Raw genomic sequence first — 27,436 nt, 5'->3', positions numbered from 1 at the left:
AAAACAAAAACAAAACAAAACAAAAAAACCCCAAGCTCATAGATACAGAGAATAGATTGGTAGTTGCTAGAGGTGGGGGTTGGGGAGTAAGTGAAAGGAATGAAATGGGTCAAAAGGTACAAACTTCCATTTATAAAATAAGTCCTGGAGATGTAATTTACAGCATGATGACTGTAGTTAATAGTACCGCGTTGCATATTTGAAAGTAGCTAAGAAAGTGAATCCTAAAATTTCTCATCACAAGAAAAAAAATTGTAACTGTGTGGTGATGGATGCTAACCACTTTGTTATGGTGATCATTTTGCAATATATACAAAGATCGAATTATTATGTTGTACACTTGAAACTAATATAATATGTCAATGATACCTCAATAAAATAACTAGACTAATAAATAAAAGCACAAACTACCAAATCTTGCCCAATATGAAATGGATAATTTGAATAGCCTTGTAACTAATAAAGAAATTGAATTTGTAATATTAAAAACTTCAGAAAAAAGAAATCTCCAAGCTTGATGATTTTACAGCAGAATTAAAACAAATGCTTGAAGAATTAACACCATTCTACACAATCTTTTCCAGAAAATGAAGATGAGGGAACACTTCCCAATTCATTTTATGACACTGATATTAACCTGATACCAAAACCAGGCAAAAATAGAACAAAAAGAAAACTATAGAGCAACGTTCCTTGTGAAAAAAATTTTTTAAATAAAATTACATCCTTTTCTGTCCCTTATCTGTTAGCGGGTCATGAATTTTGATTCCTTCATCACCCAAGTCTTTGCTCAGGTTCCTGAGCCATGTCCAGTCAGCCTCCCTCTCTGCCCATGACCTTTCCACCTGGCTCTGTATCAACATTCTACCCTCTGCAGAAATGAGGCTCTCTGGAGTGCTGCCCACTTGGGCTTGTAAACTCTGGGCACCTAGTCTTGACATCCACCCAATCTGACTACGGGCATAGAGAAATACATAGAATTCTTTCCTTTAGGATTTTATGTGAAAATAGTGAAACAATATACTTAAATATGATTGAACACGTACTGTGAAATGAAAACTATACGTAGTTTGTTACACACATGTGAAAGGGCATTTTCATCCAGGCCACAGCTGAGGAATCTTAGAACTCATGAACTCTGACCCAGAGGTCAGCTGGGATGCTTCAGGTAGACAGCTTCTTAACTGTCATAGAACACTGGGGACGTTCTTAACTGTCACCGACAGCACTGCCCAGTCATATCTCTTGGTGCACCTGATGGAGCAGGAACCCTGTAGGGACATTTGAAACTGATGTATTCAGGCATTTCTGCTAGACTGAGTGTCCCCAAAGGGAACCAGACTGAAGGGAAGAAGTCTAGGAGTCCTTAGAGAAAATCCCTGTGATTAAACATGTTTCGTCGATTGGATGTGACGGAGCGGCAGGAAACGTCAGCCAGATAGCAGAGATGTCCTCTGCATCCCTGAGCCAGCTTCTCTGCCCACCTACCCCTCCCCTTCTCCCCTTCCTCAGGGAAAGAGTAGGCTCCAGAGAAGGGAGGGCTGTGGTCCAGAGGAAGCTGAGCTCCAATACCAGTGGAGTGGTGATCCAGAGATGGGCAGCAGTGTGGGGAGTGGCCTCTGTGAGAGGAGACTGACTGGAGCGTGGAGATGGGGCAGAGGGAGTGCAAAGCCTGTGGGCTTTGCTTTTGGGATATAAGTCACCGAGTCTCCTTCCAGGTACTTTTGGAAGAAAAGTGAACATTCCTTCCTAGAAGTAGGAATATTCAGACTACAATGAAAGCATGTTTAGAAATCCTGAAGAACATTTTGGAAGAGGGATCATGAAAGGGGAAAAATAGAATTGTTGCTGGGAGGCCAGAGCAGGGAGAAGGGCGGGTCTACCACAAGCGGGGAGTGTGTGCGCTCAGTGGCTGTAAATCAAAAAGGGTATCTAATGGGCGGTGGTATGAATCTGGAACTCTTCCCCATTAAGGGATGGATGATAACCCCTAGCCCGGGGGGGTTATGAAACCATCCTGATCCAGTCTGGATCCTCCTCCTCGTGTCCTGCGTGTCTATGTGCTATGGATGAGATCCTCATTGAGTAGACCTCCTCGCTTTGGTGCCTTTATTTCTGAGACCTGAACTTGGCTTAGGCAGTTGCTCACAGAAAAGCTTGGAAGTATAATGCCCTTCCCATTTATTTCATGGCAGGCTCTGCTTCCCTGTGCTGTGCTCTGTGAGGTTTGCTGTGGCCAAGGGGGGCCCTCCCTCTCCAGCCTATGTTGGCTGTGTCTGTTTCTGTGTTCTCTTTGGCAACTGCATTCTCACTTTGGGACCCAGCTTCTTCCTACATGTTGTGGTAATCAGAGAGGTGTTTTAAATCCAGCTCAGCTGCTGAATATCAGCATAAAAGTGTTCCTATTGGATCAAACATGGGGATGGGGTTAAAATTTTAACATAAAAGGTCAGTTCCTGCTTGAAATTTGAGGTGAAAAGTGTTCCCCTCTAGTCCAAAACATGGAAACCAATCCATTCCTTATGCAGCCGTAGGCAGTAAACCCCTCTCTAGCCTCCCACCCCATCCCCTTGCCATAGTAACTGACAGCAAATATATTTCGCCAATTTTGTGCCTGTAGTTAATGCAAACCTCCACAGGGCAGGTCGTCAGACTTCCCTGCCCAGTTCTGGTCATTTTGCTTCTTTGTTTCTTAACTTGCCACCTGGTACGTTGATACCTAACCTGTGGGTAACCTGGTTACCAACCTTGTCTAGACTCTTGCTGCCCTTCCTTGTTGTTCCCTTCAGAGGAGCAGGAGGACCCAGATAACAGGAGTCTAGCTTCACAAGAGGAAGGGTCTGGAAGGTGGCATAGTCTAGACATTGAACTCTAGAAGTCTACATAGACACATTCAGAGTTTGGAAATCCAGGTTTCTGGAGCCATAGGGCCCTCTGGGGTGGAAGTTGACACCTTTGGCAAAGGCCCCATGTGCTTAAGAAAAGCACACAGCTTCCGGTTCTTATTCTGCCGGATTGGTTGGGTGAATTTGGGCAGGTCACTGACTTTCTAGCCTTGGTTATTTATCCAGAATTCGAGGAGGCTGGGGAAAAGCTGGAGAGGGGGATCACCTGGGAGCTGTGAGTCTGAAGATCCAAAGGCAGGGGTGAGAGGGACCGGCAGGAGGTGCTGAGACGGCTCAGGCTGAGGGCATCAGCTCTGTGCACCGTTTTACTCAATCTGCCACATCTGTGTGGCCGTTGAAAGCTCTTGATGCTGACATTTTTCTGTGTCTCTTGACTTCTGGAGCTCATTAAGCTGCTGGCTTCCAAGACTCTCGGGAGTCCTAAAAGAATCCTGAGGCTACTCTATCCAGCGAAGGGCACTTCTCCATATCTGTTTTCTTTACCTTCATCTCCCCTAGCATGTTGAACAGCATCGAGTAGAAACCTTCCCAGCTGTAGAAAAAAGATCTTAAAGTCTGAGGCAAGAGCAGCCTCATTTTGTTATTTTTCTCTCTTTTGATTATTTTTATTTTTAATTTAAAAAGCATTTTTAATTGAAAAAATGCATACTTTACGAGGTAAATGGCACTCTCCCACTTAAAACCTTAGATAATCCCTCATTGTCAACAAGTTAAACTAGGCATGAAATTCACGATTCTTCACGATCTGGCCCAAACTTTCCTTTCCAGTGTAATCTCCTGTCACTTTCTCCCACTCTAATTACTCTGGCTCCTTCAGAGAGCTTTGAACATGTGAAATACTCTCTTGCCTCTGTATTGTTGCTTATGTTGCTGCTTCTTCCCTCTCCTCTGCCTATAAAGCATGCCTCTACCATAATTTCTTCAATGTTACCTTGCTACCCCTCCTACCTCTTTCCTTCTTGAAAGGCACCTGTCCCCTCTGCTCCGCACTCCTGGAAGTCTACTTCACTTATTCTCATTTTTGTATACAATCTTATTTAACTTTTCTGTGTGTCTCATCTTCCCAACTATTAAAAGGTTTAGGGCAATAGAGATGGTTCTTACATTTCTTTTATACCCCCCATGTTGCTTGACACTGTAAACTTATGTAGCTGTTCCATAAATGTTGAAATACAGGAAAAGAAAGCATACCGACCAATCCATTTGAAGATGTGCCAACCTTAAGTTTTCTTTCTAAACCTGCCATATCTATATCTTGACGGAGTACTTTTCCATCCTTGCATGTCCTCTCTGCCTTTGGCAGTCAAGTCAGTTGATCAACACGGATGATATAATTACATGTCCACTTCATAGGCAGGAGGCAACTGAAGCCAGTTTTCCAGTTATAAACCAAGGAGAGCCAAAATCTTCTCAACATTGTTTTCAGGATGCCTGAATGTGTCACACTGAGGTTAGACTAAAACATCAAGAAAAGAAAAAACAAGGAGTGGCCTGAAACTATGCCTATAGAGAATGAGGTCAAGAATTAGCATCTATCCAGTTAATCTTATTTTAGATAGACAAATTGTATTATTCAAAGTTTAAAATAGAGTTTTTGAGAAAATTGACAAAGTAGATAACTTAATACAGCTCTTAATTCTCTGGATGTCTTTTAAGTGACAAATTAAATCTCAGACGTATTGGTTTATCTACCTTCTCAAAAGAAATCCAGCTGATCCCCTCTCAGTGATTTCCCTCAGGAGTAAGAGATGAGAAAGATTTATTATGGGTAATTGAAGGGTAATTGGAGAATTGAAAGCAGAATGATTTTTAAAGTACTAAGGAAGCTACTGATAGCATTTCAGATCATTCTTCCCGACTATTCCCAGAACATACATTTGCATAACGTAGGTACTAATGTGCATCAGAACACGAACACACAGTGTATGCCCTTAAATTGGAAAAAATAGACTTCAAATGAATGCTGTACTTTTCTTGACTTGAGAATACCTTCAATACCAAGCTACGAAATTCTGCAAAATCATTAACACTGTACTGGATGACGTCTACTCATATCCTTTCCTGCATTCTTCAAGCTTTCAAGATTAGACAAAAAAAAAAAAAACTACCTTAGTTAGGATAAATTCATCCTGCTGAGAAATACAAATTTTTCCAAAGTAAAACTAAGCCATGAGTTCAACCAGTCATCAAGGTCTGGGGATTATGAAGATTCCCGGCTCTTCGGCTATTGCTTATTTCCCAGAAACATCAAAAGACATCAGTTTTTGTTATCCTTAACATAATTAAACCTATTTGATTCAAGAACCCTGAAAGGTAGTCATGCACATGATAATCACATCCTAAATCTTTTTTATTCTAGACAGACACTGAAGAGCATTGCAGAAATGGTCCATGACCATGGGTTTTTAATGCTAAAGTCAAGTTCAACTGGATGAAATTTAAGTCACCAAGAAGACAATTTATAGTATCATCTGATTTTTCACCTTGTTAGTATATGGTTTCCAGAAATGAGGACATGGAAGGATAGCATATGTTTTCTTACATTTTTACCTGTAAAGCTCTGCTAACTCCTCTCCCTAACCCCCTGTCTCTTGCCCTCTAATCGATTCTCCACAATGCAAGCCAAAGCATCTCTCTCAAGTGCATATCTGATCACCTCACTTCCCTCTTTAGAATCCCTCAAAGGTCCCTCCATTGCTTCTAGGATGAAGTCCAAATTCCTTATCTTGGCTTACAGACCCTGCTGGATCCGGCCCTGGCTTCTCTCTCCAATTTTCTATCTTTACCACCTATCACTGCCTACCGTCACCACACATCTCCTCTGCTTTCCAACTACACTGAAAACCCTTTCTCCTCTATGGTCTCTTGTCTCCACGTCTTCAGCATCTTGTTCCCTCCTACTCCTGTTCTATCCTACATCCTCCTTTAATTTAGACTTGACTTCATATACATATGTTTGCACAGACACATGTAAGAATGAATGCATAGAGTGGTGTGAAGAATAAGATTTAACTCTTAACTACTACATACTACAAATTCTGTAGTGATTTTACAGGCCAACATGTAACTTGTAACTCTAAACACCGTCATTTTCTGTCTTGATTACCACCCCCACTCCACCAAGTCAGTTTGAATGTTTGACATATTATGAAATAAGCTGTGTTTCAAATTGAAAGCAACTCTAATATGTAGGCTGTTCTGGCCATCTCTCTTGAAGTCTTTAATTGTACACTGATGAGATTAGATGTGATAGCTCCATCTGTCTGTGTTTGATTTGGCTTGGTCTTGACTATGTAAAAGATTATACAGTAACATTAACAAGATATTTAATTCGCCAAAGAGGTCATTTAATTTTCTCACTTGCTAAATTAACAGGAAGATAATCCAGGGGGATAATGAAAAACAATTCACCTGCCCAATTTTTAGTAGATTTTACAATTCCCACATATCCTTAGAAAAAGTATCATAGTACTTTCTATAGTTCCATAGGAAAATAATTTTGCATCTGGACACAGTCTCTCTATCTTCTTCTAAGCTTTTGCGTTCAACTATTGAAATTCAGGATCTTACATAGTAAGAATTCAAAACTTTTGCAGTTAATGGTCTGAATTCTTCAATTTTTAGTTGTTTTAATGCCAAGAAAACATAGTCTTATATAACTCAACTTTAATCCAGTAAGCTTTTACTAAACATTTGCTGTATTTCAAGGCTTTGCTCCTTGAAAGTCCTTATTTATATGGACCTATCTGACTGATTATTAGGCGTGTCCAGGATATAGAGGAGTGAACGCTCAAACATTGACCTTGACTCCGGGACTCCCCTGGGTGACCAGGGCTCTAAAAGGCAAGCTTTCTCCATGCCTCCTCACGCTTTGTGTAATGCTGGCACTCCCTCCTGGTGCTTCCCTCAGAGCCTGCATGGTTGTGCCCAGAAAGCTGACATCATCTGCCTTGCAATGCTTTCACAGAAATACTACCAGGAAGGGTCATGAAAACAAGGAATTTGTGATATCAAGTTCTCAAGGTTACTTCTTAAAGAACTCCCTAAAGCAAGAATCGTATAACCAAGTTTATGATCCAGCCAGACATTACCCAGGATCCCAGTTTCCAGCAGCCCAAGAACTCCTGTAGTTGAGTTCAACAAGTGTTCATATAAGTGACTGCCCGGAGCAGCACACTGGGCCAGGGGCTGGGCTGGCCTTGAGAGATCACCCACCACCTTTGCCCCACCCAGAAAAGCTTACATCCAAATGGCAGAGACCGGGCCTCATGCCTCCTACTCAGCCCAGGTCTTCGCAGAGGCACTCCATTAATAGTGAATTAGAGAATGAAACAAGAAGTTTTTCAAATTAGACAAGTCTATCCCAATCAAACCAGTTCCTATTTAGTGCTTGAGAAGAAAGTCAAAAGTAAGATTAAACCAAACTCAAGAACAAATACACTGAGAAGAGTAAACAAGAGCATTAATATTTGATAGAAATAAAATTCTTACCAAACCTAATATCTAAAACTTAGGCAATCTGCCAAGACATGAGTCACCAATGTCTCTCTGGAAGTACCATGCTGCGACCACAGGGAAGAGCCTAGGGACGTTAGGAGAAAAAGAATCAAGAGAACTTGGTCTCTGATTAGGAAAGGTGGGCGGAAGACATAGAAATAAATAATTAGACTATGACTTCCCAAGCATGCTCATTACTCTCAGTGTGGGCAGTGGTCCCTTTGTCCTGAAAAGGAGCAGCAGGCTGTGGGGAGCTGACTCACCCACCACCTGTCTGGGATGTGGGGATGCGAGAGCCAGTAGGCTCAGCTGTTGGATCCTTTGTAATCCTCCAAAGCTCAGCATTTTGTGCCACAGGAGAGCTAGCGGCACTCTGCCAGAGGAGGTTTTATTTTGCAAGAATCACACCAGCTCTGTTTGGGAGCTGTGTGAAAGAAAGGCTGACCACTGGGAGGAAGGGCTCCTGTCAGGCAGGGGAGCTGCTGGCAGGGAAGGAAGGGGATGGGACCTACAAGATGGTCCTACGATATCATTTCTTTCCTTGACCTCAGCAGGGGTTACAGAAGTAGTGGTTTTACAAATATTGGTTAAACCACACAGATTTACGCCGTTTTCTGAATGTTGTTTTGTTTTACAACATTAAAAAAAAAAAAGAACAGAGTGCAAGAGCATAAGCAAAGCCCCTTCCTTGCATCTTAGCAACTGTAGGACTTCAGTCAGTAAAAATAAGAGTAAAAGCTATTGAATGCTGGCTGTGACCCTCAACTAAACTTGTATTATGCAACACTTCCATAGGTTAGGTATTATTCTGCCCATTCTACAGATGAAGAAACCGCCTTAGCAAGATGAAGGAGTCGGCCCCAAATCGCTCACCATTGAGAGGCAGGGCCAAGTTAGGACACAAGGTCCTCTCAGTTCTGCACCGAGCCTGCCATCCTACAGCAGCAAGAGGACATGCCCTCCAAAGCCAGCTGGCTACTGGCATGGCCACTCAAACAAAACTACACTGTCTTGCTATCCCTGGAGATGAGTTTAGAGAAAGGTCATTTTATAAGATTGTAATCTGAAGATGTGGTCTTGACAGTGCACTTTAAAGAATGTGCTGGCAAGATATGCATAATTAAATGGATGATTTTAATTGCTTATAAGAGTGTGTTTTGATTCAACGTAATTAATGTTTCTGCTGGGTCGTGTAAAGGAAAATACCTGAAAGACATTACTGACTCTCCCTGGGAGTTCCTGGTTTGGCCTCTGGCGCTAAGTAAGTGAACAGTCAATCCTTCAAGTCCCGGTACAATGGTCCCTCTGTCCCTAAGGAGCAGTAACTTGGACAGTCCCTAAGTTCTGGTTACCCTGGAGAGCCACAGCTGGCAGGGCGCAGCTTCTCCTGATCTGGAAAAATGACTCTGCACATGGGGACCGAGGATTGTTGAACCATTTCTCTAATCTCTGGCTCCTGCCACACACAAAAGCAGTACAGTTGTGCATGGAGTTGAGGTCCAGGACTTCAGGGATGTGGGTGACTGCCAGTGGCTCTGTGCTTGAAGCAAGTCCATGGGTCCTGCGGAATTTGTTACTACAAAGTGTCCCATCTGGTTCCCAAAAACCCCTATGCTCATAACCCTGGTACTATAATGCCATTCCCATGGTTCCCAAAAAAGAGGGTACTTAGGTCTGGATATAAGTGGCAGAAGGTTTGGGGGTACCCAATCTACTAGGTAAAATGTGTATGTTTTCCTGAAGTAGTCAATTAAATATTGTTAAAATTGCAGGCTTGTTCCTATAGCCTGCTTCTAAGAGACTCCTGGGTGTCTGAGCCTTGTTCGGATCACAGCTCCAAGATGGGGAAAGGTTTCAGGCAGTATTTGGGCTGAGGGAGATAAGTCGGGAGCATGTTCATGCCCATGTGTGCTGTGTTGGCCCCTCATATTATCTGGTGTAACACTGAGAGTGATGGCATGCACTTTGCACAGGGGAGGGTCCCCAGCACATGCTCCCAGGCTACAAGGCCAGGCTTGAGGGAAACGGTGTTGAAGTGCTCTGTATCTGCTGCTACACGCCTCCATTTGGGCCCTGGAAGCTCAGACCTCCATCTGTCACTGGTGGATGTAGCTGTTCTCTCTGCTGTCTGCCCCATTGGCCCAGACTTCTTTATCCCTCAGAGAAGCAGGTCCTGTTTGTTAGGCCCAGTCTATCAACCTGAACCTATTGCCACTTGTCAATATGGGGGGAGTACAAAAAGAAACACGGATATACTGTGTTACAAAATGGCCTGAATTTTAGGACAATACACAAAATTTCAAAAACAGAATGAATGCTTTGGGGCAGCTATGGGCTGGCCTAGAGTGAGATTTGGAAGAGTGTGGTTGGTACCAGGAATGGCAGGATGGTATAAATTCATTCTCCTCTGCCCTTAGGAAAATTCTGGTGCGAAAGCCTGAAGAGCAGATGCCCCCAGTCCAAGCTGACGGCTGCCTCTCAGGAATAAATGATCTTTGCAGACTCTAAGCTGCGCACAAACGAAAGGCATGGATGGTGCTGTCCTTGAGTTCAGACCAGGAACTACTGGCTCCCCCTGCCTGAGTGTGTGTCCCAGCTCTGCCACCTCCTGTGCCACCTCAGGCGAAGTGCTTTTCAGCATTTTATCTTCCTCATCTGAGAAAATGCAGATGATGATACTAGCACCTACCTCAGAGAGCTGTTGTGAAGATTAAACGGGTTAATTGACAGTGGCTGGCATAGAGCGAGCACTCAGTAAACGTTAGCTTGTCGCCGCGGCAGGAGGCATAGAGGCAGAAGAAGGAGAAGGAGGAGTGTGACGGAGGAAACGCAGCCATCCTTTCCAGAAACCTCAGCCTGGTCCTCGGGGAAGCCCCTCACTCTTCTGTTGGAAGTTCTCCTCTCTAATCTGTCCTCTGTTTGCCTTCAGTGGTCTGTGGCATTAGCATCCATGTTTTTAAATCCATGAGCAATTGCAGGGCCTTCCTGAGAGAAACGCTGATCGGCTCCCCTGGGCCGTAGGATGGTATAACTGCTGCTCCTTTCTCCTCCTCAGGGAAGGACATGACGTCCAAGTCTGTCAGCTGAAAGGGGAAAACCTGGCCTCTGGAGGTCCCTTGATCTTGTTTTCATTGCGTTCTGTTTCATCCAGATCTACACCTCAGAGACTTTTCAATAGGAAATAGGAAAAAGAGAGAGAAAGAGAGAAAACAGACCCCGCTTTTTGATTGGATCTTGAAATGGTTTCCTTAGATGCTGCAGGCTACACAGTCCTGGTTCAACAGCCTAACCAAACACTAAAGGGCAAGAGTAGAATATATCTTCCTCCCAAGATACGATTTTACAAGTGCTTTTCAAGCACACTCCTCATTTAATGTGTCAGTGTCAGCCTGCAGAAGCCTTAGAGGCCCAGGCCTCTGGGCAACACTGGCCTGCTGGGGCTTCCGGTGGGCAGTGTTGGGGCCCTCCCTCACCTCAGGCCGTTGGGCCGTTGCCTCCGCAGTGAGATTCGTGTGACCCAAAGCCCTCGGCAAATGGGAGTGACCACGGAGAGCTGAGGGGAAAAGAGTGTCTTCCTGCCTTTTGAGTTTCAAAAGCCTAGACCTTTATGGAAATAGAAAAGCCTTTGGCTTTAAAGGATTTGGGAGGAAGCCTGGTAGGTAAGAGCACGACACCCCACTCTCCTCCATACTATACCCCCAACAATAGAAGAAGACCCCTCTCGCCTGAGTGGAGGAGAGAAGAAGGGGTACAAGGGACGATGTTTGTGGGTCCCAGGAAGAGAGCCTACTCTCCAGGTCAAGCCCTGGGAGGTCTGTAGGGCCATACAAAGAGGGAACCTGTGCCCTATTTCCCAGGGAAATCACTAGAGAAGTGGCCGGACTCCAAAAAATAGATGGATAAAGGGCCTTTCTAGAAAGATGGGGCCTTAGATGGCCTCCAAAAACTTCCACACAGCTCAGACTAGTTGAAAATCCAAAACTGGTTCTTTTGAGCCTGAGACATGGTGTATCAGTAGAACTGAAACGGTACCAGAAGATGGGACCCAGGGACATCCCTGCAGTCCCCTGTGTGCTCCAACAACTGTGGGCCCAACGCAACAATGGACATCACAGTGGACACTATGCAGACAGGTGACACAGAGGACCCGTTAGCCCCCCTGACCCTTTTTAAAGCCCCTGGGACTTGACCAAGACCCTGAGCCAAAAGCATGAGAATCCCTGATGTGACTGGGATTATTTTCCCAGCGCCCTATCGGATTGACAGCTTCGAAGATAAATCGAAATTGAAAGATGTATTTCTGAGATGTGTGGCCATTTAGATACACATGCACCCTAAAAGGCTACAAAATAGTGTGCAAACCTTTGAGCCCGGTTAATCACTGCTGAAGACATCTCTTCAGATGAAAGGTTTGTAAGCCTACAGAAAATAAGTAAAATTTGTTGTGGGTTGATTATTCTGAGGGCTTGTTCCACATTTGGTGTGGCACTGCCCAGATGATGGTAGGAGCGTGGGGAGTAGCCACAGCTACCGCCAAGCTGAGACAGCTCACAAGGCCCACTGCTTCCCAGGGTGGTGGAGGAAGTTGACTAACATTCTCAGATCTTCAAAGAGATTTTGGAATTCTGAGAGGAAGAGTAACCTAGAGGGCATCCAAGGTCTGAAAGAAGGAGTTACAGAGGACAATGGTAAGGACTTTGGTCATTAGCAGGGGGCAGGAGAGCCATAACCTGATGGATCCCAGCATCAGACATTTGACGCCCAGGCCACTGAGCCATGCTCAGCAGTACTGCAGGGACAGAGGGCCAAGCCCAGTGGGGACCAGACACCCCTTTCCCAGTGCCGGAAAGTACATTAGTCCCCTTCCTCCCAGGCACTTGATGCCACCTCCAAAAAAGAAAGGCAGGTGAAAGTGGAGAGAAAAGCAACCCTGGGAAATAGAACATTTACCCCAGAATGATAAGCTTTGAACTTGACAGTGATTGAGAAAATAACATTTGAGTGTAGCTGAAAAAAAAATCCCTGGATTAGATTGAATATGCCCAAATGGGAAAGATTGAGTTTTCTGTTCTCAGAAGCAAAGTTGAGTTCAGTATCCAAAAATAATGTCACACTTGCTCACATTCAAGTTCATGATGGTCTGATATAGACTTGCAATACGTGCCTAGGGAGGGACAGGAAAAATAGTACTGCAGGAGAGTTCTAGAAAAAAAAAGAGGGAAAGCAGCAGGCAATTATAGTCATGGGAGTCCATAGGCAAGGAGATGTTGTCCCTGCAAGGAGGGATTTATAGTGGGGAAACATTGCACTTAGGCTAGAAAGCCCACTTAAAATAAATTTCACATTAGAAACTCACAAAGGTAGCAATAAAGATAGAACAGAGAATGATATTGGAGGTATGAAACCAAAAAGGAAGCTGGCTTTTACCAGTCCAGGAGATAGGAGTAGCAACGTTGAGAAGAAAGGATGGATTTCAGAGAGATTTAGGAAGTAAAAGCAAGAGAATTTACTGTTTGATGCTTGACTAAAGAGAGGGCAGTGGAGGATGAAGGATTCAGGGTAACTTGTAGCCAGCTCCTTTGGACAACTGAGTGCAAGGGACTGTCATTCACTAGTTTCACCAGGAAAGGCAGGGGCTGAGAGGACAGCAGTTTGGGTGCGTGGGAGGAAATTAAGGAGATGCTGGATTTGAGGCACCTGTCGCACATTCAGCTGGATAGTTCTGCCAGCCAGGAATTCAGAACAGAGATCTAGAAAGGAACAAATATTTGAGAGTCATCAACATACAGATGGTAGCTGAAGTCATACTGTGTGTGAGATTGCCCAGCAGCGGAGCATAGAATGAAGAGATGAATAAGGGCCCAGGGGCAGAGATGTGGGAAGGATGGACCCTGGGCAGAGTAAGAAGAGCCCATGATGAGCTGCGGTGATGAGCAGCCAGGGGGTTGGGAAGTGAACCGAGAGAGCAGGTTCAGGGATGTGAATGGAAGGTTTCAAGAGGAAGTGGGCCATTAGGTCCAGTTCCCAGCGGAGCCTGGCAAGCTGGCAATTTTGGAGTCAAAGGCTCTAAGTTAGAATGTTTCTGCATTTCTTTTCTCTTCTACGGTTGCACGAGTATAGTTAAGCTTGGGATGTCTGTAGATTGCCTGAGTGAAACGCCGGCCAGGATGGGGTTTTGTTTTCGTTTTTCTCCCACTGCTCCCCTGATTTAGCTAAGAAAGAATACAAAGGCAAGAACTATGTTGGGGGCCACCTTCTGAGCAGACTCCAGCCCTGCAGTTCCTGTGAGACTTTCCCCTTTTTAGCGCCTCCCCGGAGAAACAGAAGCTGGAATCTCCAAGTCTCTAAAGCACTTTAGAGCAATATGGCCAACATACAAACTAAGTACCCTGAGGACTATGCCAGGGCCATAGCGTGCCCTTTCCTTATAGAGTGCCCCCCCACACAGGATGCATCCATGCTTTGAATTGCTTTCAAACGGTTTTCATGGCCATTTGTCTCCTTGGGAGTTGGATAGCACTCAGTGCCAACCTTATTTTGGTTTCTAGACCTGTTTAAATTTCTGCCCCCTTTTTATCCCACTACATGGGCCACTCTAAATATGCCCAATCACTTTGTTTTTCAGTCACAAATGGAAACAAAATGGGTTAATCAACTCTCCTCTGAGCAATCCTCCTCAGAGGGTGTGTGTGCAGAAGTGTCTCCAAGATTTCCGTCCTCCCTCCTGGTCTCCTCCAGCCCCACTCAGGTTTGGGACTAAAGACCCCTAAGCTGTCAGCTCAGCTCCATGCCATTCCTGATCTCTTCACCCCGCTAAGCATGGTATCGGATAGGTCTCCAGAGCATTCTGGGATACCCATTGGTCCACAGAATCTTTCTTGAATCCCAGCATTGTGACTAGTCTGAGTCTTATTTTCCTTATTGGGGTACAATTTGCCACACTAGGATGGAAACTCTTATCAACCAAACTCATACTCACTTTGTCCCAAGACCTCATCTATCCGTAGCCTCCCCCTTTTTATTCTCAAGACCCTCAAGTAGCATTGAACCCAGCATGCCTTTCCTATGTAGCATCTAACGGTTTATCCATTCCACAAATATTTTCATGCCAGGTACTGGGACATAAGGAGTTAAAACACAACCCTTGCCTCATGGGACTTGCAGCCTCATGATGTAGACAGACGAAAGAATAGACATAATGATGCTGTCATCAATGCTCCCAGGTAGTGGAAAAGGTGCATAACCAACACTGGAAGTCAAGAAAGGTTTCCTGAGGGACGTCTAAGTTGAATAGTGAAGAATGAGTAAGGTGGAAGGGGGAGAGGAAGCAGGGAGTGGAATTCCAAAAGGAATAGGCACCAGATAGAGGAAGTCAGTGTGATCCATCAGAAGTGCCTGAGTTCTAGGTCGTGTGAGGTATTACAGGGTCAGAGCAGTGAGCAGGGGCGACCGTAAAAGGCTGGGTCTGTCAGGAGAAGGAGCTTGGACTTTATCCAGTAGGCAATGAGGAACTGTGGAAAGGATTTATCGGTGGAATAACAGGATAAGTTTTGTTTCAAAAGATCTTTGGAAGGCCCTGATATGCTTTCGTCCAGAGGCACGGGCAGGGAAGAGCATGCTGCAGAGGAGGACTGTGAAATCATCTCTGGGATGTCACAGCATTGACGCTATTTAAAAAAGAAATTTACCTGCACATTGAGAAGGGATTAGCTTTTGGATCCTACACTTGAAATTAAAAGAACTACTTTTCATTCTTCTAGTCCAAAAAGGCATGAGTTCTGGTTTATTTCTGCTAGTCACTTCATGCTCACTGTCCTTCATTTTGAAACATTTATGTGCATCACTCGAGAAACCCTCTGTACGTCCTCATTACTGAATCTAACATTCATTAATTTCTTACTTTGAAATTTTCAAGTTTTTGACTCGGACTCAGGCCTCAGATGGATTAGAATAAATCCATCTTACACTGCAGTAGGAGCAGTGCCCAGGAACAGAAGACTATTCATAAATCTCAATTCAACTTGAATTCCAGCTGTGTGCATTGGTGCATGTATGTGGTGGTCTGAAAAATGTCCCCTCAAAAGGACCACAAGATGGTAGGGCTGGATGCTGAACCTATGATGGACGGTATCATGCTGGAGACACTAGAGGTGCCAGCATGTAAGGGGCCACTGTCAAAGAACATATTCTTGTCAGAGCAGCAGAGGGGGCCTGTCCTCTGAATGTTCAAGTACGCACTTGGTTAGTCTCCCAAACAAACCTATTGTGTGAAGTGGAAGAAATGATTGCTTCAGCTGGAAGAGATGATACAGAAAGCTCCAAGCTCGAGCTAAAGTGGTTTTTGCAAAGAAACGGCATGTCCATATTCTGCTTTCATACCAGAAGATATTAATGACCATTTTTTTTTAAAGAATGATGTTTCAAACTTCTATTGTTTTTAAGAACAAAGCTTTAACCCTTACAAATGTTACAGAATAAGAAACAAAAATTCTCAATTTGATAAAAATAATAAAATGCAGCAAAATATTCCAGCTATCTGTGATATGTTCGGTGTACCCAAATCACTGATTTCTGACATTCCTCTCATGCTAAAACATGTGGAATCAAAGGTAAAGAGTTATCTCTCAAAAGTCCAAGAACGCTATTTGGAAAAACAATTGCAAAAAAAATTATTCAAATCCAAGACAGGTGAAACAAGTGGAGGAAATCAATGATTCTCTTTGTCTATGAAAATGAACACTATATTCAGATATTAACGAAACAATTAGATGTGACTGTACTGTCTTTTGGACCAGGGCAAGGTAAAAACAAATGGCGTGGAAAGAATTTCCCAGCCTAAGCTTTGCTAAGTAAGACACCTATTCTGCTGGCCCCTCTATGTGACAATCACTAGTTGATGTAGTGACACAAGCCAGAATTTCCAAGCACCATTAACAAAGAGTTAATAGGAAGCAGGCCTGACAGAGGAGGAAGGTGGAGTGACACTGATTCACCACCTGAGGAAATGTCCACATGGCAGGAAATGCAAGGGGCGGGTGGGGAGGAGGGGTGGAGCTGGGGAGAGATGGGGGTAGGAGAGTGCTTGATAATGGTGGCAGGAGTGGGGGAGGTGATGCGAAGGAAAAGTAGTGGCTTGGGAGGTGGGGAGAGGTGGAGGAGAGTGATAGGAAAGGATGAGATTTACAAGGAAGGGGAGGGTGTGGCAGAAGGAGCGATATGAGGGAAGAGGAGGCTATGGCGGAAGTGGGGATTATTATGGAGTTTCATGTGCAGGAGATGGAGGTGATGGTGGATATATAAGATAAATTCTAAAAATAACCTCATAAATTACATGAATATTCTTCATAGACAATTCAGCCCTAGCATTCTCAATAACATGCGTGAATATCATCTTTGAAGTAAGCTCCTGATGTTCTTGCATCTGGGTAATAGGGGAGAGTATTGCTTTATACTAACAGTTGCTTTCCTAGGAGAAGTAAAAATTTTTTTTCCGTATTTCACATAACCTGAGTATGGCAGGTCTTTTTGAACCAAAAAATAATATTTTAAACAAAACAATATTAATATTTTAAATGAAGTATTTACCACCAACAAAAATGAAAAATTGAAATTATGTTGTTGTCATAATTGAATTTAGACTGTTACCTATATTCAAGTTTGAGACATGTAAGTTACTGTACTTATAATGCAAAGGAACATGAACTGCTAACCTCATTAAAAAAAAAATCAGCCTGAATCAGTGTGATGTTTTTGAAAGTGGTTAAATAAATTAAAAATCCTAATCCTGTCAGCCCATAAGCAGGTTGATTAAGGTCTCCTCAGGAACTGAGTTTGGATTCCAGAGGGCAAATGGCTCTCCTGTAGCTAACAGCTTCTAGATAAACCCTTCCTGAGCAACAAGAGAAGGGAAGCATTTCTTTGATGCTGCAGCTGTAGCCACAGCAAAATTATGAAGTCAAGCGTCTTGCACTATCTGGTCTTTCTTCCTTTGTCAACCACACAGGGACCTCCAGCTCCCAGAACGCTGCCTAGCCTGTAGTCACACTCAATTAATTCAAGGAATTAATTAATGAGTGAATGCAAGGAATGAATGAATGAATGAAATGAATAGAAAAGTTATCAAGCATTACCAAGCTCTCGGAGCCCACAGGTCAACAGTGGAGACAGAATGGCATACAATAAAAATAGAATAATAGAAATAATACAATAGAAAACATAGACTAGAATAGAAATAATAGAATAAAAATAATAGAATAATAGAATAGAAAATTATTCTATTTTCTGTTAAAATTGAAAATAAAGTACTGAAGGAAACGTGCTTTGGTAATAGTAAGTGCAGCATACTGGAGGCACATGAGGGATCTTCCCTGCTTTTCCCCTTCTTTCTAGAATCTTCTTCTTTTCTCCATGCCAGTTGCACCCCCATTTCATTCATTCAACAAGTACTTATTGGGCACCTACAGTACACACACCAGTAGGGAGTGGGATATGCCAGGCTCTGCCATCATAGAGTCTACATTCCCATAGGGAGGGACTGGAGACACACAGTGTTTGGGGCTTAAGACAATTTCCAGGATAATAAATGCTATTAGGGCCGTAACGTTGGATGGTATGACAGGTATGAGGATTGAACTAATTCAGATACAGCAGTCAAAGAAGACTTCTCTAATGAAGTGACATTGGCCTTCTGGCCACCACCAAAATGGAAATTGGCCTTGCCCAGGCAGTACCAACAAAGAGAATGAATTTCAAAGTGGAAAATCCCAGAGAAAGTAGTAAAGAAGATATTCAACTATGGAAGTGATAGAAGAACTCCTAGCAGCTAAATATTTTAAATCCCTGCTCAGAAGAGCCATCATGAGGAAATTTGTAGACATAATCCTGGAAACTGAGCGATCTTTGAGGAATTATGGAGGATAAGAGGAGAGCCACAAAAAAAAAAAAAAGAAAAGAAAAGATTATTTAGCACAAGGGAAGGAGATGAAGATTTTGGCCCAGAATGCTCAGTGTAGTGTGAATTCTCAGTAAAATGCAAGACTAACTTTCACAGAACTGATGTATGTGCCCGCAAGGTTTCAGTCTGTCCACTTAGCATGCCCATGGCTTGCCATTGAGCCTGCACTTCCCAAATGTCTCCTGCACAGGCTACTCGCCAGGATGTTCAGAGCATATGATGCCTATGTCCAAACCTGAGTTCATCGTACCCCAAACCATGTGTCCCTCTTTCCCTCATTTTAACTTACTTTCATTCATTCATTCATTTCACAAACACTTAGTGAGCACTAAATAGCAGTCAAGATACTACATGCTATAGGTACAAAGAATGCAGAGCACAGTATTTCCTGTAACAACTTTAGAGTTAGGCATTGGGAGCTCCAGCCCAGGGGCTTCCATTGAACTGGCTATGTGCATCTGGACAAACTGCTCATGCTTTCCATACCTCAGTTTCCTCATCTGTAAAATAGGCTTGGCACTAAAATACGTGTGGAAGGAAAGAAGGGCACAGGGAAGGAGGGAAGGGGGAGGAAGAGGAGAGAGGGGGAATCGAGAGGGAGAAAGGGAGGAAGAATTGGCACTTACCTCATTTGTGAGGATTAAGTGAAATACGAGCACTCAACACAGTGCCTGGCACATGGTAACATCTATAAATACTGTCCCTCATTTCAGGGAACTCAGCATCTAGTGAGAAAATAGGAGCACAGTTCAGACAATATCAATAGTTAACACTTAACTGAATGCTTATAAGTTGCCAGGCGCTATTCTAAACTTTACACGTGTGGACTCACTTCATCCTTAGCACTTCATGAGTTAGGTTCTGTTATGTTTTTCCCGACTGCACAGATGAGAACTACAGATGTGGAAGGGTAAAGTAACAGGCCCAATGTCACACAAGGATTCAAACTCCGGCACTTTGGCTCCAATCGCTACAATCTACTGCCTGGTACAAGTCTGAGCAAATGCAGTAACAGCGATGTGCACGTGCTATTACGGGGGACTTGCAGCTCAGTAAGGCAGCAGTATGGCTGAGGAGCCGTCCTGGAGAAGGAGGACGTGCATTTGGGAATTGCAGGATGACCAGGAGGAGTCAGTCAAGGGAAGAGGAGGTAAAGAGCATCACAGAGAAGACAACATGAGTAGGGCTCCATATTCCTGGAGCTGGGATGGGTGACGCACGTCATGCAGCATTGCACACCATGCTAGGGGTTTGGACTTTATCCTCTAAGCAATGGGGAGTCGTGGGAAGCAGCATGATCAGAATTGCACTTTAGAAAGATTACTCTGGGGGCTGAATGGATGTGAGGAAGATGATCATGGAGGAGGGACGTCAGTCAGAAGGCTGCTGCCAGGGTCCCCCAGGATAGTGGCCAAAGATAGGGCAGATTTATGGCATATTTAGAAGATATAATTGGGAAAAAATGGTGCTTGTTGACTGAAAAAGCTGAAAGAGAAAGAGAGGACAAGGAAGACTCTCAGACTCTGTCTTGGAGGCTTGGAGGACAGTGGTACCATCTCCTGGGTAGGAAATGTAGAAAGAAACGTTGGCTTAAAGCTCTCAGGAGCAAGAAGCTTCCTGTGTCCCAAAGTCAGGGAGTTCCCCATCCCCTTTTTTTAAAATTTTCCTTTATAATAAAAAAACGTTAAACACATAGAAAAGGAGAAGGAATAGTGCAATAAATACCGTCAACCAGATTCAACAATTGTTAGGAGTTTGCCGCATCTGGCTCATATATATATATATATAATATATGATATTTGTATGTTTTTGTACAGTTATATAATATTTTATTTTAATTTTTACCCCTGAAGGTCATTTTAAATAAACTACAGGCATCATTACATTATCCTTAAACACTTTAGCCCATATCACCAAAAAATATTTAGCACAACAATCGCAATACCATTGTCACACTTCAAAAAATTAATAATTAGCTAACATCATCTATTAATGAATCTATATTAGAATTTCCCTAACAACTTCCAGAATTATTTACAGGTTTTTTCAAAACAGGATTCAAGTAATGACCCCATATTTCTTTTATTATGTTTTCTAAGTTTCTCCAAATCTACAACACTCCTCCCCACATCCTTTACGACATTGACTTGTTAAAGAAACCAAGCCAGGTGTCAGTAGAATGCCTCATAGTCTGGATTTGCCTGCAGGCTTTGTCACCATGTCGTTTAACTTCTTCCTCTACTCCCTGCATTTCCAGTAGACTGGAAGAAAGTTCTAAAGGCTCGACCAGATTTGAGTTTAACATTTTAACACACGTGTTGTTGGTGATGCCATGTCACCTGTATCACATCCTATCAGTGTCAAGATTTTGGTTTCAAAATAACCATCCTACTGTCACGCTACTAAACAAAATTTGACTGATTCCGGGGCTGGGATGGGGAATAAAGGTAAGCCTAGTTCTAGAAAGCACAGAAGCACCCAGATACTAATGGGTCATGTCAAAAGAACACAATACCCAACTTAAGGGGCCCCCACTGGTCAAATTGGGACACTTTGAGCATCCAAAAGAATGACTGGAATTGCTCAAAACACAATGAATGTGTAAATCTATATTACTCAATAATAATACTCAAAAAATAAAAAATCCTAGATGGGGGCCGGTCCCGTGGCCGAGTGGTTAAGTTCATGCGCTTTGCTTCAGCGGCGCAGGGTTTTGCTGGTTCGGATCCTGGGCACAGACATGGCACCACTCATCAAGCCACACTGAGGCGGCATCCCACATGCCACAGCTAGAAGGACCCACAACTTAAATATACAACTATGTACCGGGGGGCTTTGGGGAGAAAAAGGAAAAATTAAAGTCTTTAAAAAAAAAAATCCTAGATGACTTGAAGATGCGGAAGTGGCTCAGACACAGCTGAGGCGGTGTCTCTGACTAATGTCTCAATTTGAGCCACAATTCTGAGTGTTGAACCAGAATACTCTGGCCTTGACTTAAATTTGGACCATGACCCCAGCTATCCCTCATGTGTGCCCACAACGACTGTTAAATATGATGGGAACTGAAACTAGATTTTTCCCCCCAAAATCGTTTGTTACACCAAAAAAGATAACATACAGAAACATCACATTCTCATTTTAAGGTAAAACTGACAGCATCTATCTTCCCAAATTTCCTTAGCACTGCACAATTCTTGTCACTATTAAAAAAAAAAGCAAAGAAAAAAATCTAAATTTCAGAGTCCAATTAACAAATATACCTTGCCAGAAAGCGTTCTTCTTGCGATTCTGGCCCCACCCTAGTTATTTTTCAAGAGTTTGAATCTGTACCGTTTCATGAATAGGTAGCAATTTTTTCTTTAATATTTATGAGAACTAGACTCAATTTTCTTCATATTGACAACCACCACCAAAAAACACAAAACAAAATTCTACTCCAAAACTTAAAAAATGTAGACATTTGTTGATTAAAGTTCACCTCCTTTAGGTAACTTTGTTTTCTCTTCACACATTAACACAGTAAGCTAGCAGCTAGTGCAGGCTGCGGAAGTCAGACTAAATGAAACAGAAATATTAAACCATCACAAGGCTAAAGGAAGTAATTTTTGTAAAAATATATGCAAGAAGATAGAGTTCAGAAATGAACATTGAATATTCATTTTTTTGCAGAAAATAAGTATCACGTCAAATAAAGACTCCTGAAACAAGGTGTTTGGATCTTATTGGGATCTTAATTCTCCCCTATCTTTACCAACAATTTGAGAGCCTTGTTTCGAGGCCCTTCTTTCCTTCTCTTCATTGTACAGACCTTTGTCTGGAGGCCTGCCCAGCAATTCCTATTGATTCTATAGGAATAATATCAGATAGTTTAATATAAAACGCAACTTTTGTCATGTTTTCGAAAGCCAGCATCACAGCTTCTCCCCTAACTCTGGACAGACTCTTCATTTTTTTGTCTTGCCCTAGAATAAATTCTTTAGCTCAGAAACAACTGTGAAAGTTAATCCCGTTAAATGATGATCTTGAGTCAGGAGTTTTTCAAATGCACTTCAGAAAAATACAGTTTACATTCACCTCCAAATCTGGGATTAAGAAACCATTAGCTGCTTTACACCTGGTTTCAATACTGGTTTGAAGTTTGAATAGTTTTGCTGTGTAAACATTAAATATTATATTTAAATATTAAATATGAAAGGTTTTCCTGACTAGGAAGACAGAAATAGAGAGAGCAAGGACATCGGGACAGGCTCGAAAACAGTGGAATTAATAGACTTGTGCCTCATCTACACTGTCTGCAACAAGGGAACAGATTTCAGCATGGGTTTCAAAAAGGCCTGGGGGATGATTACTAAAAATTTATCTTTACTTGGCATAAATCATTTTTTTCTGCACAAATATTTGATTCTCACTAAGGAGAAAAAATAGAACGAAAACATTGGGATGGTCTTCTGTTGTATGATACGAGGGCCAGCTGTGTACACTTTTCAAAGTAATAGTAGATATTCTGTAGCAGTAAAGGAATTGTCATTTCGTTTTCACTACAATTTCTTTCCACACAGAAGAGCACTTCCTGAGAAATTAAAAACTTCCATTCTGTATAGCCCTCAAGGACAGCTTTGAGTCTGGTGTAGGTACCCATGATGACTCCCCGCTAAGCGGGAAGCTACTCTCCGCTGATGTCTAAGCTTACCGCACAATATTTAAGCATCAGGAAAGTTAACTAGTTCAGTAAATCTCAATGCCACTTGCCAGGACATTCTCAGTCAAGAATCCATTCACCATTTTCTAAACTAACCCTCAACAAAAACTCAACTTGCTAATAGAGGTGTTACTTTTCATTACCTACCAAAGGTGTTCATGCTGCATTTGGGTGACCCAGGATTCACTGGGCTGCTGTCCCACAGCCAATCTGCACCTGATTCATCTCCCAATCTTTGTACCGATCACGCACCATTAACTTGTAAACACACTGAGGAGCTGGGCTTGTCAATTATGCAAGGGAAACTGACGGACAACACTAGATGAAGTAAAACACTGTGAAAAAAATATTTTCTTTGTATTTTCACCGCATCTTCAGAGATAAAGAGGTGAATCATATTCTACTGGCTATTTAATCAACAGAGCTATATTAATAGACAACTAATATACAACTATATTATAGATTACGGTCTTGATTTCTTCCCACCTTCTCATCAGTTACATTAATGGTCGCCACTGTAAACAGCGCCCCTGACTCTGAACTAAGCTGAGATTCAGTTGTCAGGCTACTGTTAGAGCAGGAGCAGGCTTCCTCCTCAGGACATCTCTTTAAAGAGAACATTCTCCACGAGTCTTGATGGTTTAGACAGTGTGGCCAGCAATGTCACTCATCCTTACACACAGTTTCTACACTTGCCATTGCAGAGGCCATAATCTAACATGTCTTTAATAAGCCCCCTAGAAAATGGCTTTCCTTTTGAGACAAGCTTTGTTGACAAGAAGTTGAATCCAATAAATTGATGGCCCCAAATGAGATGCCCACCCCAAATCACAGGCAGAGCTATTATCCCACCCTTTTCACAAAGCTCTCCAGTCCCTCTGTCATGCTAGTAGGCTCATGGCCACAGAAGCCATCTAAAATCTGACACCACTAGTTTGGAAACTAGTTTCTTGAGTTCCATCGCTTCTATGCTAGCAGTTCTCTGCAAACCATCGTGAAGGCATCCATCTTTGCTGAGGTTCCAGCAGCCGCGTGTTCACTGGGCTGTCGCCTATGGAGTTCTTAGCACTAGGTGACAGCTTTGGCTTATCAAAAATAAGTTCAGGGAAAAGTTCCCAGAATATAACTCCATGGAAGAACAGTTGACAGAATCAATCATTTCCTTTGCAAAGACTTCACCAAATTCCTTATTCAAAGCTGCTTTAGGACAAGTCTGGGGTATTAATACTCCTGTCAGCTTCAACTTTTTCATCTTCATCAATTACTCTGACTTCAACCTCCTGCAATCTCCTCTGGCAGCCTCGCAAGCGACTCTCCAACCTCCTGATCCATTGCCTCACAAAGAAGATCTCTCGTGCCAAATGCAGAAAGGCCACCAGTGCACAGAGCCCTTACACTCTGATGTCCATCAGGAATGCTGCTGCTGTAACCCAGCACAGAGCACTGCTCGAATCAGGCTTTGCTTTCTTACTGGACAATCTCCATCACCATCCTGCTTTTGCTTGTGTTTCTTTCCTCGGTGAACTGAAACTCCTCTAACCTCTAGAATCTTGCCCGGGCAGCTCAAGGCAGCCTGACCCACAGCCATGAGGACATCTCAGCCCATCTGCCTCAGGAGGACACTCCGGCAAATGTATAGTCTGCACCCATCCCTGGCCCACGCATCCCCTAGTCTGTGAGCAGCAAGCAACAGTGACTGTCCAGTCTTGACCCCAAAATGCATGTTTTTATTTGATTATAATCCCCACCACTCATGTTCTCCTACAGATGGGGCTGTCTCCCAACTGCATAATACTGCAAAAGAAATTTTTTCAACATTCATAATAGAATATAAACCCTATTCCCGTGCCTTCTGGCTTCCAGAACACACAAATGCATATTTAATCGTATGGAGTAGCCAACACACCAGATCCTTGTATAGGAGGATTATTATTATTTGTTATCCACTGCCATCAAATGCTCCACTCAGTGAGTTGACATTCAATATAGAGAAGATGGTGTAAGATCGTTATTCTTAATTCAGCTGTGTATAAGAACCACTTGAGAGAGTCCTAGTTAAATATAGGTTCCCTGCATGCCACCCTAGAAGTTTCTGATTTGGTAGGCAGAGAATTGGGGATCAGTTTAGCTGGCTTTTGGAACCACTGCCTAAGGAGCATATCTCTATCCGCATCTTTAGCTATGCTCTCCTATGGCAGGATAGTTATTGAAGTGATTATGCTTGTTTCCCTTTATTTTTTCTCCCACGCTGACCTCTCCAACTCCAAAAAATGTAAGAGATTTTACTGGCTTCCTTCACTGTAAGTTTCTACTGGGGTTGAAAGCAGAAGTGGCCTGAAGTCAAACTCTCTTCCTATCTTTTGTGAAAGCCTCAACCCACTGGGAGTGGCTACTCGAGAGTGAAGATGATGGAGCAGGGTGTGTAGTGGGATTTCTCTTAGACTAAGCAAGGGGCAGAAGTCACAGGTCCTAACATGGTAGAGAACTCTGTTGAACTGTATGGCACATCTCTGGAAGAGTGACAGGGCCTCAATGAAGAGAGGCTGCAGATATACACGTAGGCAGGCCCCATCCTAGACCCTGGGATTCCAGCCTTGACAAAGGCCTGTGCCTTCAGAGAGCAGCGTGGAAGTGTATTAGGGTCTGCTCAGAGATGCAGAACCAGCAGGAGATAGACACATATGGATTTATTAAAGGGAACTGGCTTAAGCATTCATAAGGGTTCACTAAGCAGTCTCTGCAAAGCTGTCTCCAAATCTAATGCTGGAGCCCAGAGCCCAGAGGCTGGTAGTCAGGATGGAAGGTCATGAGCAGGCTGGAATCCCACAAGCATGAGCTGGAACCCCATGAGGCCGGACTGATTCATGTCAGTTCTTGTTGCCTCTGATCTTGATAACTAGAGTATCCTGCAGAGGCCAAGACCCTTCATCAAGGACCTAAACACATCTGACCCAGGGGTCAGAGAAACGGAAAGAAGATCTAGAGGGAAGGGACAGCAATTGCAGGCCAAGTTCCTGCTTCACACCAGTGAGATGAATCAATAGACCAGAAACAATGCCTGTGTGCTACAAAATGGCTGCTGCCTTCCTTCCATCCTCGAACTGTCAAGAGAGGCTCTCCCTCTTAGCTCACACTAACAGGAAACATACAAGAAAAGGGAATTCTGGGAAATGTAGTTCAGCCTGGTCAAGTGAGCACATGGCAATGCCATCACAGGAAACAACAGAGGCTCTGGATATCTCAAGGAACCAGTGTGGTTTAAGATGGAGGCCCACCCTGAGCATTCTGTTCTATGTAAGGGAGTGGGAGAACACTTCCCCCATCCTGCAGGGAATCCCAATAATTATGAACTTTAAATTTTCTGTCAGCCCTATAGGAGAGGGCTAAATAAGAATCACTTTGATTTAAAGGAGATAAAGTAATATGATAAATGTTCTGAAACGTGATCCAGCCAGGCCTCCAGAAATTTACACATTTATACCATCTTAGATTAGCTCTCCTCCGAAACTGTCTTCTTTAAGGATTCATTTAATGTTATGACTTGTTATTATCAGTCATTAGAAGAAACAACAATATGAACACCACTAATATATTTGTTATTAAAAGTATACATCACTAATATCAAGGGCATTATTTAGTTTGTTGTCCCCTGTATAAGACCTATGTAGAAAACCAAAGTCAAAATAGCTCAAGGATGTCACAGACTGAAGTAGGCAAGTAGTTCATGGGCCATTTTGTTTCAGATACTTATTTCTGAGGATTTCTGAGCAGTCTCCTGATATTTGAGTTAGAATAGTGTGTTCTAACATCATTAGGACATCTTGGAGACCACGATCTCCATAATGCCCTAAAGGTGGTTAAGTTTCTTCCCTGGTCAGGACCACCCAACTGCCTTTCTATCAGTGGCTGGAACCCTTGGCCCATCCTGTCCAGAGAGTCTGTAACAGTGCCCTTAACCATCCAGGCAGCTTCCACACAAACCACTCAAACAACGTACTGAAACTCAATCTGTAGAACGGAATTTTTTAAAGGAGAACACCACTGGCCTAGATTCCAGGTCCTTTTGGAAAATGCTTTACTCTATGTCAAATTCTACAAAATTCCATTTCTCAAATCCCAAAAGAACTAGTGAGTTTATTTTTTCCCTCTGATAGTAACTGCTGTATTTCACTGCTGTCAGTACACCTTTCTCATAATCTGACAATGCAGTTTACCCATAATTGTCCGGAGTTAAGGCAGAGACCCAGCCCGTAAACCTAGGGTTTATTGTGTAGAGTCAACCTAAGTGTGCTTTGCAAACAGTGTCTTATGTCTCAGGGCCTTTCGTCCCCTCAGGTTTGAGAGCTAAAGAGCTAGCCACAGACCAGTGAGGAAGCTCAA

The 27,436-nt window shown here is 43.1% G+C and overlaps 1 long non-coding RNA gene across 1 annotated transcript in view; it reads right to left on the bottom strand.

The window, feature by feature from the left end:
• LOC139076423 (uncharacterized) overlaps positions 1-21,780 on the bottom strand; it is a 39,220-nt gene extending 17,440 nt beyond the window's left edge. Inside the window, exon 1 of the long non-coding RNA XR_011528027.1 lies at positions 1,047-21,780. This is a non-coding gene — a long non-coding RNA (uncharacterized lncRNA). The remainder of the gene's footprint in view (positions 1-1,046) is intronic.
• Between the last annotated feature and the right edge of the window lie 5,656 nt (positions 21,781-27,436).

Source organism: Equus przewalskii, chromosome 16 (assembly GCF_037783145.1).
Source record: "Equus przewalskii isolate Varuska chromosome 16, EquPr2, whole genome shotgun sequence".
Classification (NCBI taxonomy): domain Eukaryota; kingdom Metazoa; phylum Chordata; class Mammalia; order Perissodactyla; family Equidae; genus Equus; species Equus przewalskii.
Note: the sequence above shows the minus strand (reverse complement) of the source record. Positions and strands in the feature narration are given on the sequence as shown.